Below are 14,738 nucleotides of genomic sequence, written 5' to 3'. Positions count from 1 at the left end.
CATTGTCTGGTTTTGTAGGAAGTGGATTCATTATGTTGTAAATTTGACATTTTCTGTGATTATCTCAACCTCAGTGAAGTAGGAAATCAGATTTCTTAATTGCAAAATCAAGAAGCTCTCTGCAAATTTTGATTGGATATGTATCCATTATTTTCCATGGTTTTTACATTGCTTCAAATTCATAATCAATTAATATTTGAATAGGGTTAATGTAGTTTTATTCTACGTCTGTTATGCACTGTTACATTTTAAGTTCTTACTTGCACTTTTGTTTAACAACAGTTACAATGTTCTTGACTATATACAAATATTGTTAGTATAATTTTCTGCCTCTTTTTCAAATAGGATAACAGTAGGAAAGAAAACACTGAATTTAATTCAAAGTGTTCCTAAAGTTCTTCTCCATGAATTAATTTGCCTCACAGCTTACCTCTTCAGTGATTTTTACCGTGTCAACTATAAATACACATTTTGATCTGGAATGTTGCTATTTGTTAGCGGAGCTCAAATGTAACACATAAAATCACACTCAGTTCTGTCTTCAATTAACTTAAAAGTAGTGGGAAGTACAGACTTCTCCAGAATTAACAGAAGTTTGATAGTAATTACTGTGATACCAGGGAATTGGCAACATGGCCACTGACACACTTGTGACTGTATTTGACATGAACCCAGAGCTGCTAAACACCTGTGCCAGAAACTTAGCTTAGCCCTAAGAAAACTGCTTTTCTGGGCATTAGGGCATTAGTGCAATGTGTACACCACTCGCTCATGCCAGCATAGAATAGCTTGGGCTGGAAGGAACCTTAAAGATCATCAAGGTCCAACTCTTCCTGCCATGGGCATCTCCCACCAGACCAGGTTGCTCAGAGTCCCACCCAGCCTGGCCTTGGACACCTCCACCATCCACAGCTTCTCTGGGCATCCTGTTCCAGTGCCCTACTATCCTCGCAGCAAAGAATTTTTTCCCAATATCTAATCTAAATCTTTCCTCCATGCTGTATCACTATATGCCCTTGTAAAACATCCCTCTTTTCTCTCCTGTCCTGGTAGGCCTTTACCCAGAGCAGTTCAGGATGCCTCAGTCCTTTAATTTGTTTTCTTTTTCTGTCATAATCAGTGTCAAATTTAAAAGCAGAGATGGCAATGATTTCATTTTCTCATTAAGGGCTTCTGGGGAGGTTTAAGAAGGAAATGTACTGGTCTGCAGTGGTCTGCAGTGCAGATGGTAAATGAAGATGTAGCCAGTGAAAACCATTTTGTCAAGCTGGAAAAAGGTTACTTTCAAGGGTAATCTTAAATGTCAGCATAAGCAAAATTCATGCATTCTGTTGTGAAGGAGTTCAGACAAATTTGCAAAACAATTTGTATTTTGTAATGCTTCATAAATATTCTGTTTCATTCCACACGATTAAATACAGGTACCTACCCACTGAAAAGCACTTCAATATAAAAATTTAAAGTATGACTTTCCTATTTTAGATTTGAAAATGCTTCATTTCCAAATTATGGTAGTGAGCACAGAGTTATAGTTACCATTACATATTTGCTTACCTTGAGCCTTACCTCCACACTTTCACCATCTATTAATCTTGTCCTATTTTTCCTTTATTTTTCCTCCAGTGATTGCGCTGTGCCATATGGGTGTGATGTGCTGGGTGAATGTGTTATAAAGTGCCATGGTCTGCAGCATTAAATGTGGGGAATAGTGTTTTGAGAAACCCCATCCACTACAAATGGAGTTGCAGGTTTCAAGGAGCTGACTGGAAAGCTGTTACTGCTTGTAATTTTTCAGCTTCTGTCATATGAACAGGGGCCACATTCTTTCTCTATCATTCACAGTTAGAGCAGGATTTCAAACAAAGCTGACACAAATGGCCTCTGAATTACAAATTCTGCTGGCTTTCTTGTCCAAATGCCGAATTTCAAGATAGATTGTTTTTTTGGAAACAAAGAGATGTGTGTGTTCGAACGTGTCTTTTTATAGCTAACTTACTCAGAACAATGCAATTATACTGTGGTCAGTGACTGTCCTTTCATTTGCAATTTGAAGGAAAATTATAGAGTCCTTTTCAGTCTAAAAAATAAAATTTTTGACTCACTCATCAAGAAAAGGAGATGTGCTCACATTTACTTCCAACTGGTAGGAAGGATTAAAACAACAAAACCTACATTTCAATATTGTAGCTTTCCTAAGTTTAAAATAACATTGCCTACTTTTTAATTCCTTTAATGGACTTCCTATATCTAAGTAAGATCCATTTACAAAATTTGTGAAGACTTTAGTACCAGGTGCACACCTAAAAATGGCGTCTTGCATGTGAGAAGTATCCAACAGACATCTCAAAGAAATGTTGAGCGTCACCGGGGAGGTTTGGATATATCCAGGAAATATCCTTCCCAGACAAATACCACTGAGGAGGCACCTGGTTGAAAACAGCCAATTGCCATAGTGAGGATGGAAATATGTCAGTGATTGATAAGATCCAGCTCTTTATTCCTGCCAAGCTATTTTGTAGACTTTTCCATGGCTCTTCATGAGGCCTTGCACTTTGGTATGTATTTGGCACCTTGAGAACTTGCCTCAGTCAAGTCTCCTGGTGTTTCCCAAGAATTTATTTAGCTGACACCTCTAACTGGATCACAGCAAAGATTTAACGGAAAACAGGTGTCTTCCTTCCCAGAAAAACTTTAATTTAAACAGAATTAGGAAAGCTCATGTTCAGACACATACCTTGTGACCCAAAATGTAGGTCAAAAATCTGTAACAGCTGCTACTGGAACTAGATGATGTAGACAGAGACATTTATAACAGTTCTAAAAGCCATCTTTTCCTCAGGTTCCATGTTAAGCACTGGAAATAGCCTCTTCTGATACTATCCCAAGTTTCATGCCAGCACACATACCTTTTTATATCCCCTGTTATCAAATAACATTCTCTATGAAAACTGGTGTCTAAGTTTAGACATTTTTCCAGTCTAACATATTTTATATGCTAACATATTTTTCTGATAACTTACAACAGCTTAGAATATTATTTAGCCTATTCCTGTGTTGCTCCTAAATTTTATATCCTTCAATAACATGGAGTTTATACATAGTTTTGTCATTTTGATACCATTTGCTTCTCGTGGTCTACATGGCTTGTGGTTTTCTAAGGGAAAACAGTGGATCAGCAAAACTCTTTAAATATAAGAACAATGTTTCTGAGCTGAACATTTGCATTTCCCGAGCTTACAAAAATCTCCTTACAAATGTGGCATTTTTCCATTTATCAACTAACTGTATACTATGAATAATGAATATAACGCTTACAACTTAGTACTATCTTTGTTCTCATATTTGCTGTGTATGGCTGTCTGACTGCCAACAACTGTGCCTTCTGAGCACAAATCCTGTGGGAAATCACTTTTAGTACACTCAGCTTGTGGTATTCAGACTTTTAACTGAGGGTTTGCATCCAACTTCAGAATGATCCACATCATTCCACTATTCTTGATTTTGGAAAGCTCTACAGCAGGAATGATATCACTGTTCCAGAGAGTCAGCTTTTGTCAGAGTACGATTATAAATTTATAGAGAGATATATGTTACAAGAATATGGGTATATTTAATGGTTTATGGGAATATACTGAAAATATTTCAGTATTCCTCAGGGAAATGGATTCTAAACAAATGTTTAATATTGGTATTAAATAAAACTTCAAATGTGTAATTAAGGAAGCATTGTTTTATATTTAACTGAAATATCTGTCCAGCACTTAAAAGCATAAAAATATGTATGTACGGGTATGTGATTGACATATTACAGAATATTGATAATTTGAAGGCCAACTGTATGGTTTCTAGGTATCTGGTTAGGGTAGATTACTGTACTAATGGTAGACTTTTCCCTATCTATATATTCATAATTGACATACACCCTTTAATTTTACATCTGTTCTGTGGCATCCAGTAACTCTACTGATGGAGTTAGGGTTTCTACTTCTCTCAGATTCTTTCTGAAGTCTTATTTTTATCCTTTCCAGTCCCCGTTGATATTATTTTTTCCTTTTGCACTTGAAGTATTTGCTGTGGTTAAACTGTAATAAGAGAAAGCTGGAAACTGAATTTGTTGAGTTTTGTGGCTGTATGAGTAAGAATTATGAAGGAAATGTAGAGAAATGTATAGAAGCCAACCAGGGGAAAAGCATTTGCCAAATAATTGTTTAATTATATTTGTAACACTAATGCTTGCATGCTAATTGCCTAAAAATACCATCTAACCAATTGAAGTAGAGTCATTTTGATTTGCATTCATTATGTAAATCAAAAGCCCAGTCAGTCAGAAGAGAATGAATTACATAATGGAAAGTAGGAATAAGGTTATGATTCAATGTTTGCAAGGCACCTCTGCTCCCTGACTAGTGAGATATTTCTACTGCAGTGTGATTTATGAGCCTTGGCCTTAATTTGATAGATATACATTTGCATTGATATAATTTTCATAATCAGGTTAACTAAGAACACCATAAAATATTTGTTTTGGAAGCTTTAAGGAATTTATTTCCATTCATCTGATGGACTCAAATGTGTAAAAAGATGTCGTTTAGGAGGGTTGGACAGTACATGTTGATCATCTTTTCAGAAGCATTTCTGACTTGGATATTTTGAAAAAACTCTTTTAGCAAAGTCTTGTGTATTACATCACATCTGGTTGTCTTGTAAGCCCTGATTTTACCTGTAAATGTTAGTCCTAAAGTGAAAGTCAAAATAAATGACTTTCACTTGCTCCAGTCACGTGGCTGGTGTTTTTCTTAAAGCCTCAATTTTTCAGAGGTGTCACTTAACACATTAAAACCAATAAAAGTTGATTCTGCTGCAGAAACAGAAACATGGAGCTGTCATTTAAGTATTTTCCATGGATGCTTGTGTCAGCAGCACAAAGAGCAAAGCTGTAATGATTAATGTACCTGTTGAACTGGGTCCCTGACAATGTCAGACTGCTGAGTGAGTTTGCTAAAGTGAACTTGTCATCAGTGATTACAGCATATTCCACCAGAGCAGAAGCCACTGTGAAAACTTCGTTAGTGATTGTCACAGTTTTAGACACCACCTTGCAGGTGACCACCTGGAGCCCTGTTTGTAAGCCTGATGGTGCTGTCACTGATCCAAGCTGTAATACTGAGTTGAGCAGATCATGTCTTGCATTATCTTTCACCTACACACATATCTGCACATATATCTATGCATATATGCAGAGAACTGAGGAGGAGGCAGGAAATAGGAGACACCCACCATAAGGAGGTGGGTGTGGGAAACACTGGGAAAAGAAAAGGGAATGTTTCCTGCTAAGAGTAGCTTTTCCAAGATGCGTTGCACATAGACACCCTCACTATTCACTCTTTCCCCTCTCCCTTGGACTGTGTGCACAGTTGTGATACTTCAGTTGTGGGAAATCTGATGACAGTGTGGCACATTCAGTCACTGTCCTAACAATCACAAGAAGGAAAGGATATTAACTGCTTTTCAGCAAAGCCTCTTCACTTGAGTATTTGTTTTCATGGAGAGCATGTGGGCACTATGAACAGCATTTACTGAAGAACTCCAGTTACTTGAAATCTTGCTATGTTTCAGCATATTAAATAAAAAATGGATTGAGATATGTATAAAAGAAGGCATGGCAAATTTCAACTTGGAAGGTAATTTTATGAAACTACTTATAAGGAAAATGCTAACCCCATTTTTTACAACAATGATGCAAGTGCTGTTATTATATGAGATTAAAATTTTATAATACACAGCATTATTTTATAATATTATTAAAGTAATTTGAAAAAGATAGCTATGCTGGAAACATCTGTGATGTGCCAGATTTAATCACATTCACTGGGGCCTTGGTCATTTTTAATTACCTGGAGAGTCAGCGTATCATAAAATTGAGGTCATCACAGAGACCTCTTTTGAATTAGCTCTTACCACCCTTCATCACAACTGTCAGTCTTGAAAGAGGCTTCTATTTTAATCATGTCTTAGTCTTATCTTTAGTCTTCTTTCTTTCAGTGACTCTGCATTGAATGACAGTCGGCAAACAGGAAAAAACACCTCAATATTTAAAATGGATGGAGAAGTAGTAAACAGATTAGTACACTGTGATAATCATATCTGCTGTGTTTTGCAATACGTTATAAATGTTGTTTAAATTGCTTTTAGAGCCTTTTCAAAGTGCCATTAAATCTGGGAACTGTTTTCTTCTTTTATGTGGCTTACATTAAAAAAAAAAAAAAAATTCTGTTAACCAAAACCTTGGGAGCTGGAAACATCTGTTATTCAAATCTGGCTTTGTAATTGTGCTTGTGCACAGAGATCCCCCCTAAGCCATAAACAGTGTTAGTGCCTGCTGTGCTTATGCTGAACAATTCCCTTGAATCCAGAATCTCATAACTGAGCTTTACTGGAATCATCTGCTGCCACGCATTTCAGATTTACAACATAAATACAGAACTAACTTGGAACACAGGCTATTTGAAGAAATAAAACTATGCTAAGAATTTTTTATTTAAATTAAAGAAAAACATGCTGAAGAAAACACCAGCTGACACCTTCAAGAGCAGCAGATACTCCCGATATTTAAGAATGGCCCCCCAAAAGAATGCAGTTCCTTGGGGTTCTGCTCTTGATCATTATCCTTGATCATTTTTAGCATAAGGCAAAATGAGCTTAAAAAAGCCCAGTAGATTTAATTATTCAAAAATCAACTGTGCTTCCTATGCATATAGAGTAGGGCTAAAAAGTGAAAACATACAAAAACCCCTTCATCTGCATGTGCCTAACATTTTTGCTGATTCTAAATAATTTCTTCATTGTTCATGTATGTGATTACCTGATGGTTCTGCACACACTCCTGGTATTCATCTCTTACATATTTAGGCTGCATTCATGCAACTGAGTTCAAAGCTAGAGGACCTCTGTGTGCCCAGAATAAGCAGATGCATCTCAATGTCCATCCAGGTTTAGAATACTCCTCTCTCTATAAGCAAAATCATTCATTCATTCATTCATTCATTCATTCATTCATTCATTCATTCATTCATTCATTTACTGAAGCGGAAAGGGATCCTCCCACAAGCCACCTACACAGAAACTAATATACCTGAAGCAGGGACCCTGAGGTTTACAGCTGTTTGGGCAGATGTTCAGGTGGAGTTAATTCAGTTTATTTGGACATCTAGGTGCAGATACCTGTGCTTCATCTCATCACTTTTGGTGGAAGGCAACAGGTATTGTGAGGGCATTTTACAGAGATATCTAAAACAGAGCCAATTATTTATGCCGTAGTACTAATTCTCTCTTTCTATTAATTTTGAATGATGAATGGGAGATCAATGGTATTTCTTTAGGAATTATGCACTTGCGTACTACACCATGTTTGGTTAAGGTCTGAGGAAATGAAAATTCATCATAAGAAACAAGGCACTGTGCTGGGATATGTTCAAATTGCAGAATAGAGGTTTTCCACTTGGAACCTAGTATTTAATAATTTCTAAATTACTAATCATAGTTTATATAACCATGTGACTAGGATTAGAAATGGCTTCCAGTTACTGGTTCTTGTTTGATATCAGGCATGAGGTAATAAGTCCTTCCTAGCTAATCATTAGCTTGGAATGCTACGACTTTTTCTTTTCAGGAAAGTCATGACACCATCATATTTACCTAAAAGAAGTATCCTTTCTTAGTTGGTAAAAATCCATGGTTGTGTAATACTTACTAAAGACTTGGAGAATTTCAAATACAGTCTAAGTGTTTTCCTTGCTATCAAATTTCTAAATATCTTCCTCCTTCAAAACCTTCTCTATATCTTCTGCATCAAATTCAGACTTCTTTTTTATACCAGTCTTGAAAATTATGCATCCCATGTATTTACATTTATATTTACAATCTACTACAGTTCTTCCCTTGGCTCCTGTATTCTTGTTTTGAACATTTTTCTGGTTTTCTATCCTACACTGCACACTCATCTCCAATGTTCTCCTTTAACTGACTTATTTCTTAAAGCTTATGATTATTCAAATATGTATCAGAAAATAGTACAATCTCTCTTTTCTTCTAATCTGAGGTCATCAGATTGCCCTCAGCCTGAAGCACAATAAGAGTATGAAAGCCTTGTATTGTTAGTGCTTTTCTGTCAGGGAGTCCTTAGCACAGACATCACTAGAGGAACGCAATCCAGGTTGGTTTCCTGGGTCCTGCATCTCTAATGTTGGAATATGTAAAAGTTAGACGACCTGATGCAGCACTGGGGCACGTAACAGACTACACTCCAAATCCAAGATCTTGGAGCTAAGTCCATGGATAAAATTATTTAAGTATAGGCATAAATGAGGATAAATGGATTAATTTATCTACAGAAAATTAAACTTAAAACAGAATCTGATTAATTATGATTTTATTTTCTTACAATGATTGTCTTAACGTAAAAAGCATAAAGAGTCTAAGATCCATTACTGCCATGGCTCAATATTCCAATAGGTCATTACAAGACTGTTTTAGCTTTAGAAAATGCATTCCCTATAGGTTGCTTATTTGAGCTTATTGAGTATTTGTGATTTGATTTCTTTGTTTCTCTATTACATGATTTTGTAATTTCACTGTGACTCCCCTTCATCCCAGCCAAGCTCAGTAAGCCCAGCTGTGCTGTGTATGATGAAAACTGCTTCCCAAGAGTTAGAATAAAGGGAACTATGAAAGTGGTTCAGTGAGGTTTTTTTACCCTCCAGATATGAGAGCTCAGCCCTGAAATGATTGAGTAATGAAGTGCTCCTAGGCCTTACGAACAGAGACCTCTGGGAGGGGAGTCTCATAAACATGAAATAAAGGATCTGCAGCAGTATTATACATGCCATACTGAAGTCCCATACTGCTGTTAGTAATGACTTGCTTGTGTTTCATGACTGTCTTTGTGCATGAATGTGATTGTCTGGAGAAAGAAGACTACCAAGAAAGGCAGGGCCTACTACAGCATTGTGTAGTTATTTCAGAGTAGTTCTGCTGTTATGAAAGTTTTCAGGATGTTTCAGAAAATAAACATTTCTGTTTATTTTCAGAGGTCAGTGGCGTTACAACCTGTCAGCAAAGCACAGCACATTGTGAGGCTTCCCCAGGTGATTGGAGGCAAAATGATGGACCTTCTAAAATTACGTTTTCATTAATGCATTTAAGCAATAAGCAGAAGAATCAAAGAAAGAAAAGGTTACTTTAAAAATCAAATTAGAACAGATTGCTCTATCATTTTATTATCTTTAAGCTACAACATAGGGTCACCATAGATTTTGTTTAAAAAGCTTCAGAATTCCTGTAAAATTGAGGTGCTTTATGAACAGCTGCTTATATTCCAGCCAAGTAATTTTTATCTAATGGATTTCCTGTGCATGTACACTTGCCTCTAAACAGATATTTTCATAGCATGTTTCTCTGAATTCAGTTGTATCCTATGTGTTTTCTTACAGTGTTACCAGACGACTTTTCTGTATTTTCAGAAGAGACTGGACATCTTTTTTATTACAGGCACAAAACTTTTATTTGAGTTAATAATTTTGGCATGCTTAAGTTGAAAGCACGGTTTTAATATTAAGCTGTATCACATGCTGTTCTTAAGTTTTCCTGTAGATTTTTCTGCAATAGAAGAGCCAGATTTACTTGATGAAAAATTATTAAATGTTCTTTATTTTAAATTTTGAGATAATTGCTGTTAAATTTGATTCATGAAAAATATACTGGTTTGAATATTACATTTTTTGTGGCATAAATAATAGGTTAATTTAGTGTTCAGTGTATAAGAGCTGTACATACTGACATTGGTCTTACTGAAACAGAATATGCGTCCTAGTTCAGGCAACTCCCAGAGGCAATAGTCCTTGGAAAATTATTTTTTTGAACTAAGCTACAAAAATTGGGAGATAGATTATAACCATTGACCAACTAATGGGCTTGACAAGGAAAAATGGATGCAGTTTTTCAGTCAATTTTTGTCATTATATTTCATTTACTTTAAGTCAGTGAAGTTCAGACTTAGAATATCGAAGTGAACAAAGGCAATGTGGAAGACAATATCATCCAGGTGGGAAGCGATTATTCCACCTCTAAGTGAAGGAATTCAATAGGTGTGATGCAAAATGGGACATTTTAGAAAGAAAAATCAGTCAGCATTTGAAAGATTTATAGAAGTTATGTCAAATCACAATTTTGTGCTAAGGCTTGACTGAGTAACTGCTATATTTTCATTATGCAGAAGCTTATTGGGGAAGAAGATTTAATGAGTCATTAGTATTTTCTATTCTTTGACATTCAGTAAGAGCTATCACAGCTTACTGTTGAATACTGATACTTCCGTGTCCTCAAGATAGACACAGTTGATGGAATATGCTGTGAAACTCATTTTTCCTCTTTGCAAGGAGATGTAATTTTAGGAACCGTTCCAAAGAAAATGCTTTTACAAAATACAGAAATGAGGCTTATATTGAGACTGAGATCTCAGTCCTGTTGTTTTGTCCTTCTTTGCCTTTGGACCTTCTGGCATGCAACCAAAAGCCATAAGGCAGAACACCACGATGTTCAAGTTTGGGTAATCATGTTCTTGCAACATCCTGATTTCTGTCCCACTCGCCTGTCCTCAAAACAGCAAGCTGCTGGGACATAAGTGAATATGGGTAGGGATTGGCTGTAGGCATTACTCTGTGCCTGCTGCTCACTCTCCACATCTAGAACTCCAGCCCAGCTTTGCTCAGCTCATGTTAACAGAAATCCAGCTTCCTCATAAAGAAAGGATATGGTTTGAAATTTTGTGTACTGCACCATAAGTAAATGCTGACAATCTCTTTTTGCTGTGTGACTAGTGCATGCCCTGCCTATGGTTTACTCTCTTACGATGTCTAGCTGTATGGCTGGGGAATTAGACTGCTTTCAGACTAATCAAAAAGTCAATATACTCCTATTGCCTTTTAAAGGTTAACGTGCATTCAAAAAGCAGGGATCAAAGCAGACATCTACAGAGAACCAAGGCCAATTAAGCCCACAGAATCCTTTAGGTTGCTTTTTTGCCTTTCAAAACAGTAGTTCCTTGACAGGTTAAAGATTTTCCTTTTTCCCTCATGGTTTTTTTTCCTCTTCATTTCTTACCTTTTCTATTCATCCTTTGCTCCATGACCTCTAGTCATTTTTTAATAAAAAATTACTATAATCATTTATTGTTTAATCATCATAATTTAATTTCTGTTCCACTTTAACCTTTACAAAGTCAGATGAATTCTGGGGCAGGTGTTCATGGTAGGATTTCTTTTTGCATGCCGGAGGTATATGAGGGTCTCTTCGTTACCTGATTATTTGAGAAAGATGTTTTGACTGTAGGATCATAGAGTGGTTTGGGTTGCAAGGGTCCTTAAAGGTCATCTAGTTCCAACCCCCTGTCATGAGCAGGTACACCTTCCACTAGACCAGGTTGCTCAAAGCCCTGTCTAACCAGACCTTGGACACTTCCAGGGATGCACAGTTGCTGGGTGTATTACAGTATTAGAGGTAGTGTTGATCCTGGATCTGTTCAGTCCGGTTACAGTAATCCTGATCTTCCTTAGATAGGTGCTGGGAAGAATGCATACAGATGGGCAACTGCTAAGGTCATACCAGGGAATTCTCTTCCCACTGAAGTCAGGAGAGATGATGACTCCTGAGCTGGAAAGGTCAAAAGGGGTCAGAAGGAAAGGATAAACAATTATCCAAGAGCAAGCTGGTTCCTTTGTCTTGCTCTAAAGGTCAAGCAACCCAAAGCGCAGTAGGAAACTTGTGATACTCTTTCTTCAGTGCTAGAAACAGCTTCCTAGTGTCTTGGGGTACTTACAAGATCTGTAAGGTATCACCTTCTGACTCCTGCCAGACCAGGATGAAAAAAAGACATCTGTATTCTTGCAGCATGCACAGGCAGTGTCATCTGCTTCTTTACCAGAACTGCTGCAAGCTGTCCCTGCCCTCACATCCTCCCTAAAACAGCCAACTGCGCAATTTCTGGTGATCTGGCATTCCACGAGTTGGCAACATGCTTATAGGAAAAGGGAAATCCTCAAGCCTTTCATTTGTTGGGATGGTTTCAGATACAGAGCCTGGATGCTGTTGAGGTTCCCTCAGAATATTTTTTCACACAGTCCATTAATTATTTAGCACAGCTCAGCACCAAATTTCTTTGGCTGCCAGACAAGACAGTATAGTTGACTCCTGGAACTCTTACCAACAAGAAAATACCATCTTTGCTGCAATCAATTGCTTTAGTTGTGATGGACTATGGAAAACCAATATCCAGCAAATGACAGCTGTAAATTATTACCAGGGACGACCTATTCCCTCACCCTTCCCTGGCTATCATAAGCTGACATAGTGCAGTTTCTCAGGCTGCAGGGATCAGGATGAAGGGGAGCCAGGCAAAGTAACTATCCTGCAAGTGAGCCCAGGTGTGGCTTGCATTGCCTTACAATCTGTGAGTATGTCTACTTGAGTGTCTTCATTCAAATTAGAAACAATGCTTGGGAGAGAAATCTCCCAATGGCCTGAGCTCTCCACATCTTGATTTTCATTGTGGAACTGTTTGGGGTACATGGACAGGGTGACATTTGTGTTAAACTAATCTGAAAGCTGTGATCTCTTGGAGAACACCTAGTGTGCTCCAAACTTTCTGGGCATCCAGTTGGCAACACCTAGTCCAGAGTTCTCCTCAGGACACACATAATGGGCTGTCAGGTCCTTGGCATCAAATGTTGTGCTGCCCAGATCAATTTCTCTTGCACCACCCCCCTTGCTAATTGACTCTGGCAGCTACCGCAGTACATAGAAGCTACTCAGAAGTACAGAATCCATCTTCCCAAGTGAGATAGAGGCTGTGACAGATGTCACATTTAGGACAGCACATTACATAGATTAATTTCCCTAGATGGTAAAGATCATTCACTTCATCCTCTTAAATGAAATTTATGTGTCTGTAAGTTTAAAAAAAATATAAAGTGACTGGTAACAATATATTCCCTCATCATTCTAATGCACAAATTCAAACATTATAAAGTGACCAGAAACTCTAAGACAATTAATTTCTTCCCTCTTACTCTCCAAGCACCCTCCATTATTTGCAAGCAAACTGAATTCTTGTTTTGCCATTTGAGAGATGCACATCCATGTGGGAACATTCAAAGGGACATTCAGAGCCAAGGTTCAGCTCAGACTGTTTCTACACTAGGTGTCCATTTCCCTTTGAGTGCATCTGGACTTCAGACACTGAACCTTTGAATACTGTACAAAGAAATGCATCATTAGTGTTATTGACTCTTGCCTTTGCTAGAATCTCACATATCATATTACAGTTCACATCACTGATTCACAACAGTTTGCATTGCCAGGAAGCTTCAATGACGTGCTTAATTAGGCAAATCCAGGCTGAGTTAATCTAGAAATAGGACCTGTATAAACAGCAGAAATTTAGGTTTGTGATTAATATAGCAAATGTAATTCTGCAATGTAATTTAAATTATGTGTATGTCATATCATAAATCTAAGTGCTTCCGAAGTCTGTAGGCTTTATGCCAGCATTAATTTTTGTAGAAAGTAAGAAATATTTCTCTCTTGTTTGATTGCTTTTTAAACTCTAGGTCTGATATACTCTCAGAAGTTTGTCCCAGTCTGCCATCCTGTGATTTTAATGGAGTTTAAAAATACAAATTTATGCCTACGTATAGTTTGCTTATGTAGGTGAAATGCTTTACAAAATAATATGAGATATTTCAGACTTTAAAGCTTTTTGTTAAGACAAACTATGGCAAAGTTATATTTGACTACTTTGACACTAATTTATGAAAATAGATGAAATTTTAAAGATTGAAAATAGAAACTTTTTTAAATTTTTCAGTATATAATGCATACAAATGTGCAGAAAAATATTCCCATGAAGCAGACCTCCCACATTAATCGCTCAGGTAAAAACTGATTTTCTATTCCATAGAGGTATAAATTTAGAGATCTAAAGCAAAAATCCATAAAAACAATTTAACAAAAGTTATTAAATTCCAAACACTGCTTAATAAAGATTATTAATACTATATTGATTGTCTGATTCAGAACTCATGACCTGGTACACAGCATGGTCATGATAGAAGTTTGTGCTATCTCAGATTCATGGAATGAGGCATCAAATTATTTTGTGGATATGGTCTCAATATGGGGCCATGATGCATTCACCCATTATCAGTATTTCATTTATTTATCAGTCTGGAGTTTAAACTTGTTGAAGGTGATGAACCCAGGAGGTGTCAGGGAGAGGCAGATCATAGAAACATGAAGTCATAGAATGGTTTGGGTTGGAAGGGACCTTTCAGGATCAGAGAAGATAGAATCTTCTGCTAACTCTGGCCAGCTGTGATAAGCCAATATTGCTTGAGCTATTTTCAGATTTGAGGATAAAACATAAAGTTTCAGTGACTGTGCTGAGATATCATGGATTTAGGTTTTAAGTTATCAGCTGGATTTAGTTTCTTCAGAACTCAGATACAACTGAACTTCCTCACAAGCACAAACTGCCTTCTTTTACATTCTGGTTTTAATGAAATAACAGGAAAACAAAAATAAAATTAAGAGTTGGGTCTCAGTACATTAGACAGCTAATTCCTGCCAGTGATTGGCAATCAGTCTGAACTCACTACACAATGCATTCCCAGTAAAAGACCTGCTTG

At 37.0% G+C, this 14,738-nt stretch overlaps 1 protein-coding gene across 6 annotated transcripts in view; it reads left to right on the top strand.

Moving 5' to 3' along the window:
* SGCG (sarcoglycan gamma) overlaps window positions 1-14,738 on the top strand; it is a 106,952-nt gene that overhangs the window by 85,679 nt on the left and 6,535 nt on the right. The window lies entirely within an intron of this gene.

The sequence above is a fragment of the Passer montanus genome, unplaced genomic scaffold (genome assembly GCF_014805655.1).
Source record: "Passer montanus isolate IOZ18808 unplaced genomic scaffold, ASM1480565v1 scaffold4, whole genome shotgun sequence".
NCBI classification, from domain to species: domain Eukaryota; kingdom Metazoa; phylum Chordata; class Aves; order Passeriformes; family Passeridae; genus Passer; species Passer montanus.
This window is presented reverse-complemented; position numbering and strand designations above follow the sequence as displayed.